Source organism: Hemibagrus wyckioides, linkage group LG27 (genome assembly GCF_019097595.1).
Source record: "Hemibagrus wyckioides isolate EC202008001 linkage group LG27, SWU_Hwy_1.0, whole genome shotgun sequence".
Classification (NCBI taxonomy): Eukaryota; Metazoa; Chordata; class Actinopteri; order Siluriformes; family Bagridae; genus Hemibagrus; species Hemibagrus wyckioides.
In genome coordinates this window covers 15784559-15792058 of record NC_080736.1, presented here as the reverse complement: position 1 = coordinate 15792058, position 7500 = coordinate 15784559, and the positions used below count along the sequence as shown (strand labels likewise).

The 7500-nt window shown below is 36.8% G+C and overlaps 1 protein-coding gene across 1 annotated transcript in view; it reads left to right on the top strand.

Annotated features, from left to right (window-relative positions):
- adarb1a (adenosine deaminase RNA specific B1a) overlaps nt 1-7500 on the top strand; it is a 34236-nt gene that overhangs the window by 523 nt on the left and 26213 nt on the right. The window contains exon 1 of the mRNA XM_058381446.1: nt 1-86. This exon is cut by the window's left edge and continues 523 nt beyond it. The gene's annotated coding sequence lies outside the window, so the exon portion shown is untranslated. The remainder of the gene's footprint in view (nt 87-7500) is intronic.

The window sequence follows — 7500 nt, the reverse complement described above, 5'->3', positions numbered from 1 at the left end:
ATCGTGTATCTGACAGGAGTGGACAGCGACGCTGGAAGTGTTAGCTTAGCTTCAAAAGACGTCTCGAGACCCCTTTCTCCTCAGAGGTAACGTGAGTATTTTTTAATAATGATCACATGACATTTATTTAACGTAATATTTGATTAGTTTGGTCAGAAAGTGGTTATAATCACTGTACACGTCGCCTCTGTGTTCATTCAGTCATTTTCTGAGGTGAGGAATAGAGATATTTAAATTTCTCAGTGACGCTCGTGCAGAGCGAGTTTAAAACCCCCTCGCGCGCGGCGGAAGGCACGCGCACTGCAGATTCTTGATTCCCACCGGATAAAACAATGCAGTTTTTTCCCTGTCCGAGTTTAAAGCGTTATAAACGACACGCGCTCCCGGTGTAATCGGCGGTAATGGAATGAGAAACGCATTACAGGCTGTAGAGAGCGGCGCTGGAGCCTTTTAAAAAGTGTTCACTTAGCACCTAATGGGTTTAAGATGATATTTGATCACGTGCAAATAGTGCAGAATAAAATCCCGAGTACTCACTGAGTGTTTATTTGAATTAACGGGCTGGGACAAGACACTCATCTCTCTCTCTCTCTCTCTCTCTCTCTCTCTCACACACACACACACACCTTCTATAGATTTTCTTTGCTGCAAAAGTGCAAGAGTAAAACTTGATTTATCTAAACCTAAATAAAAGAAAGTTTCTGTCATGCTGATTAACGCTTCTGTAGATTTCTACGCTTTCTCATCACCCCTTCTTCATGTTTTCACCCAGATTGTTTTCATTCATCAAACTTCAGAAGTGTCATTTTTATGAGGTGATTATTTTCCTCTAACAGCACGTCCCAGAGCCTTCCTAAACCACAGCGATTTACCAATAATTGCAAAAGACACTTCATACATTTTATTTTTATCCATTTATTGTTGTTGAACGTCCACGAGGCCGTCCGAACGTCGCTCCCTCTCTTTTTCTCTCTGTTGAATTTAAAACGCTTTATTTCTTGTTGAAATAAGTCATTTTAACAAGAAACTCCAAAACTCCTCTGTCCTGAAGATGTTGGAAAACCATGACAGACTGATGCACAGCACTAGAGACTTCCTCTACAAATATTAAATAAACCCCACTTAGAGTAAGAAAACTGCACCACGTCAGTGAATATAGCTTGTGTTTATTACTAGACTGATCTTTGCTGGGTTTTTTAATTTAATTTAAGCCTTGATTATAAATACAGTGAGGGAAAAAATGATTTGGTCCCCTGCTGATTTTGTTCGTTTGCCCACTGACAAAGAAATGATCAGTCTGTAATTTTAGTGGTAGGTTTATCTTTGTTTTGGCCTTATTGAGATCGTGCTGAGGTTTCTGTCGAAAAACCAGGCTCAGTGAGAGCGGTATGAGGAAGCTATTTTCTCCTTTCTACACACGACAACAACAACATAATAATAATAATAATAATAATGATAATAATAAACCCTGATATACACCGATCAGGCATAACATTATGTCCACCTGCTTAATATTGTGTTGGTGCCCCTTTTGCTGCCAAAACAGCCCTGACCCGTCGAGGCATGGACTCCACTAGATCCCTGAAGGTGTGCTGTGGGATCTGGCACCAAGATGTTAGCAGCAAATCCTTTAAAGGATACTTACAGGACTTAAAGGATACTTTTGATAGATACTGACCACTGCAGACCGGGAACACCCCACAAGAGCTGCAGTTTTGGAGATGCTCCACTGATCCAGTGGTCTAGCATCACAATTTGGTCCTTTTGGTCAAATTCTCTCAAATCCTTACACTTGTCCATTTTTCCTGCTTCTAACATCAACTTTGAGGACAAAATGTTGACTTGCTGCCTAATATATCCCACACACTAACAGGGGCCATGATGAGGAGATACTCAGTCTTATTCACTTCACCTCTCACTGCTCACAGTGTTATGGCTGATTGGTGTAAATATATAGTGAAAATTGAGGTGTGGTAAAATATCAGCACTGGGTTCAGGTTCAATTATATCAATTATAATGTTTAATTTATTAATGAGTGATACATCACACATTTTTAACAGCTTATGGGTAAATTAAAAATTGTGGAGACTCTCACTTACATTATAGCAGCTATAAACAGTCATTCCCTCACCAGTCTCCCTTTATTCTCTCTCAGAAGATAATAATCATAAAAACCTCCATATCATGTAACTGATAAACGGAGAAACAGTGTACACTCCTCTGCCCTGAAGATATTCCTACTCTTTTAAAAAAGCACAGTGACTTCCATAAATGTTACTCAAAATGTCTGCTTTAAAAAAAAATTTTTTTTAATTTTAATTGGGTTCGATTCCCAGGCAGGGTGCTAACCCAGCCACTGTAGAGTTAACTCCCAGTGCTGGATTAAATGGGAGGGTTGTGTCAGAAAGGACATCTGGCATAAAACCTGTGCCAAATCGAAACATGCGGACTAAAACAATCTGCTGTGGCGACCCCGAACAGGGAGCAGCCGAATGAAGAAGAAGAACATTACTCTTAATTTATACAGAGCATCCACCGTACAAGCCCCTGTCAATGTGCTGTTATTATAGAAACAGTAACACATCAGAACAAACGCATTAATGCAGACCTTCTTAACCCAGTTATCAGATAAATCCAGTGTGTTGAAGTTCAAGCCCTGCTTCTGAAATGTTTTAAAGGTAATGTTTTAAAGTAAATGAGCCTGTACTATAACTGTGCCTTATTTACTCACTACATGTAGGCCAGTCACGAAGACACTGAAATAAAGATTTGTATATTCATGAATCATCACCTGTGATTCAGAGCAGACTGTGTTTGGAGGACAGGATTAAAGGACGTGCTGCTTCTTTTTATTTCTCTCTCTCACTTTAATAAAAGACAAAGGAGAGAGAAGGAGCGCATATCCTAGGGAACGGGTGAAAAATCCTATTTTTAAAAACTGTATTTATATCACAGAGGTGATGAAATAAAACCGGCTGAAATAAAACTGACCCATTTTCTTTACCTCTCATTCACACTCCCTCCTGCGCTCGATATGAGCCGCTGCCACGCTGGTATATTTATATAAATCATGCGCATCGGTTAATCGGGATTTATCAGAATTTACTCTTAGCTGATTATTACAGGATGGATTTTTTTTCTCATTCAAATAAGTAGCTGTTGTCATGAAATGCACTTTTACTCAAGGGAACAGAAATGCTGTCCCCCTCAGTGGCCTGATGGGACACAGGGCTAGTGATGGTCATCAGAAGTGTCCATGATGACACATCCCCTCCGCTGAATACACAAACAGATTTTTATCCTGGATTATTGTCCCTTATTGGTGTCATAATAAACATAACAGGGTGAGGTTAAATGTGACGTTTTCTATTTACTTATAAATCAGGTAAATGTTATATATATATAAAAAAAACTACTATATATACTACTATATATATATATATATAAAATAAAACATACTTTTAAAATATTTTTTTATTTAAATATTTTATATTAAATACTTTTGCTCAAATAAAGTTCTGAAAAGAATCCTAATTAATTTCATTTAATTAATTAAATCTAAAAGAATTTAATATAAAAGGATGAAAAGACATTTTTAACCTGATTGTATGATACACATTTATATATTTTTTATACATTTATGTTTATTTTTAATTTTTTTTTTCAAAATTGTTTTTAATTTTTATTCAATTTTTAAAATTTAATTTAAGCATTGAATTAATAAATATATGAAAATTACTGATGTTAATTAATAGTATGTTTTTAAATACAATTTAGATAACATGCATATTACACAAACACACACATTTTAGTATGAATTCATTTTACTTAGTTATTTAATCATTTCTTTAATACCCTTGAATTATGTTAAGCTTGAAAACTGATTAGATTTGTATGTGGATATGCTGATATTTAAATAGAGAATTTATGTAGACTAACACAACTCCATCTCCTTGAGCTACATTCAGGGTGAGTGTGACACTGTCTGTGCTCCTCAGATCTTTTTTAGAAGCCCTTATTTTAGGCAGAGTTGTAGCATGTTCATTTTTGGAGAAGCTGATCCCATAATCCTGTTCAGCATCTCCTCTGAGGACAGGTACAGCTTAGTATCACTTTTGAAGCCTGATATCCGGAAGTGTAACGAAAAGCTAGGAGAAAACCCTGACACGGCTGGACAGGAGAAGATCTCAGAATCAGGTAGGGATACATTTCATCAGCGTGTAAATGGTGCAATAGCGTTGTTAGAGTCACGCTTAACTGTTTATCTTCAGCTACTGGACATTCTGTATGGTCAGCATCAGAGCTGATGTATATTTAAATATATATATATTTTTCCACATGGTGATGTAGTTGAGCGAAGGAAGATGTGATTCTAGTGAAGTGGTTGGTATATGAAGAGAAAACGAAAAGTATTGAATGCCAGCATGTTATTAAGTACATGTTGTTTATTCACTGGTTATTACCTCTTAACAGACGTAGTGAGAAAACGGAGGACGTATCGAGCTGGAAGCTTTTCCATGCAGCTTGTCGGCATCATTGTTTCTCTCTTCGCCCCTGAATCTGTTCCTGCCCCGATTCCCACCTCTTTATTGACAAACCGACACTCTGATCATTTCAGCTCCCCCGGGACTGACAGTTTATTAGCAGATGTTGTCTTTCAACATTTCTGCACACTTCTGCTCGATCTCTTCACTTCAGCCATTTTTTCTGTGCATTCAGACGTTTCTTACTCACACCATCATATGATATTGCACACTTCTAAAGGGGAGTTTCTAAAAAGAAATAGTTACTTTGTCTCATAAAATGAATGAATGAATGAATGAATGAATTTATTTATTTATTTATTTATTTATTTATTTATTTATTTATTTATTTATTTATTTATTTATTTATTTAATAAATAAATAAATAAATAAATAAATAAATAAATAGATAAATACATACATACATACATACATACATACATAGAACACATTTGTGCCACAAAAACATCCTGGTTTATTGAAGAATAATTTGCTGTCCGGCCGTCCAGATGTGACACAGGAGACTGTTCTGTTATCTCGAGAAGCAGATCTCAACAGAAACAGTCTGCTACAGTTTGTTTTTATTTATTTATTTTTATTTATTTAAATACATAGAACACCTTTTTGCTGCAAAAACATCCTGGTTTATTGAAGAATAATTTGCTGTCCAGCCGTCCAGATGTGACACAGGAGACAGAAACAGTGTGCATTTAATGGGAAGCGCTGGTGAGCTGTGTTGTCAGATAAAGTTCTGGATTGTGATTGGTCAGAAAGTGTTGATTAGTTTTCTATAATAACAGCAGCAGCAGGAGAGCAACACCAAATCTCAGGATTATATTAATGCACTTGTTCTAAAACATGATCATTTCATTTAATAGGAACAGCTCATTAGAAGAGTTTTGTATGGCGTACGCTCCACGTAAACGGTTAAAAAACGTGTTAGAGATGAAAGACGACAGATTAGTTTACACTTTGTAGCTGTTTATAGCTGATGAATCAGTGATAACTGGTTTTGTGCACATTCTGCAACAATAAATGTGACTATAAACGGTTAATGTCTTAGTCAGTTCATTTAAAAATGCAATCAATGTCATTCACTATGGTGTAAGAGAAATAAAAGAGTTTGGGACATGCTTTTATAGGAAAACAATCAACAGTAATTGTGCTTCATCACACCATCCTATCGCTGATTAGTTTCCCTTTTTTTATTTTTACCTTTTAGTTTTATTGAGCATTATTGAGCAGATTTTATTGAGCATTATTTATGCTGAAATTCAAATCAAAGCAAATCATCCTCTCCAGCCTCACACATCCATGCACACACACACACACACACACACACACACCTTTTTATCTTCATCTCAGATCTCAGTGTTGGTGGATGAGACCCTGGGGAGTGCTCAAGTTACTGAGTTACTGAGATCTGAGGTCAGCCATTCTGTGTATGTGTGTGTGTGTGTGTGTGTGAGGACAAACGACGGGCAGTTTAATCACTCCTTATGTTAGGATAAGTTGAAAGAAGAAAAGCCATGCCAGGAGTGCTCTAGAGAAATGACGTACAAATCCTTCATGAACATGAGGATGTAGGATGTAGGATAGGTTTTATTATAATTACAAACTAAAGTAAAGCAGGTGATTTATTTACGTTGTGAAAATTAATGAATAATTAAATGTAATTAATAATTAAAATTACTCTGTAAAATTCACTTCTGTAGCTGCATTGTATACGCTGAGAAACATGATAAAAAATGGCGTAATATATTGTGAATGTTATATTTCTGACACAGTCCTGGTCTTCATCCCACTCAAAGGTTTTGTTAAGACAACATTAACGGGTTTATATTTAGGAGTGTTAATTGCGGCTTGATGTATGCTGGTGATGTTCCTGTAATTTATCAAAGTATCCTCATAACATCTGTGGAGCAATAATTAAGAGAAACGTGAAGACAAACACAGGAAATGTTAGAAATGTGGGACAGACAGATCCTTATTTAATTGCTGTTCTGTCATTTTATTTAAAGTGTGAATATAATAGATGAAGAATTTAAAGTGCATTAGGTAAGATTTATCAAAATCTGGTGGGATCACCATGATATTACTGTTGATGGTACCACATGTGGATGGCTGTGGATGTTCTCAGGTCTTCAGGTAGATACAATACACTTAAACTAACTGTGATATTGAGATGAAGGTGAGTCTGGTCAAGTTGAATTGTTTCTAAAGTTTAAATGAATGAGTTTAACTAGAGTTAGGATTCAGTCTGACTGTAAAGACTTCACTTTCAGGGGTCCAGCTGAAAGCCAAGCCGTAAACACACCAAATTTAGCTCCTACTGGTTTTTCAAGCCCTGTTCGGTAGCCCTATTTGGACTGCGTTAGTTTATCAGAGGGTGTTCTCCATGTGCGTTTGTAATGATGTAAGAGTAACACAGGGTTTGATAGAATGAAGTGTGTCTGGAACCAGACCAGTGCTGCAGGAGCTCCAGGAACAATCACACCACAGCATTCGGACCACAGGAGATGTGACCGGTGTGAAAACCACCAAAATGTGTTTGAGCTGATAGGGTTGTGTGAGGTGTGTGTGTGTGTCCCAGCAATCCTTTTCTGCTTGTTCCTGTTAGGAATGTGCATGCGGTCAGATGTTTATCAGCACATGATCATATTCCTCTCTGTCTCTTTGTCTCTTTCTCTCTGTCTCTCTTTCATGCCCCCCCCCCCCTTACTGGAAATTGGGTTAAACCACTACATGAGACATCAGTGAACTCATATCACCCCCTGCTGCTGCTGTAATGTATGACAGAGCATCAGGTTTTCTTGTGCCATGGCTCTGACACTGCGTAAAGATGATATGAAAACTGAAAAATCTGGCTGTGGATGCTTTATTTTTTACAGATCATTATGCTGAGTGAGAAGAAGTGATTTATATCTGTATTCTTAATTATTACACCAAATGCTAACATTAGATTTTAGATATTTT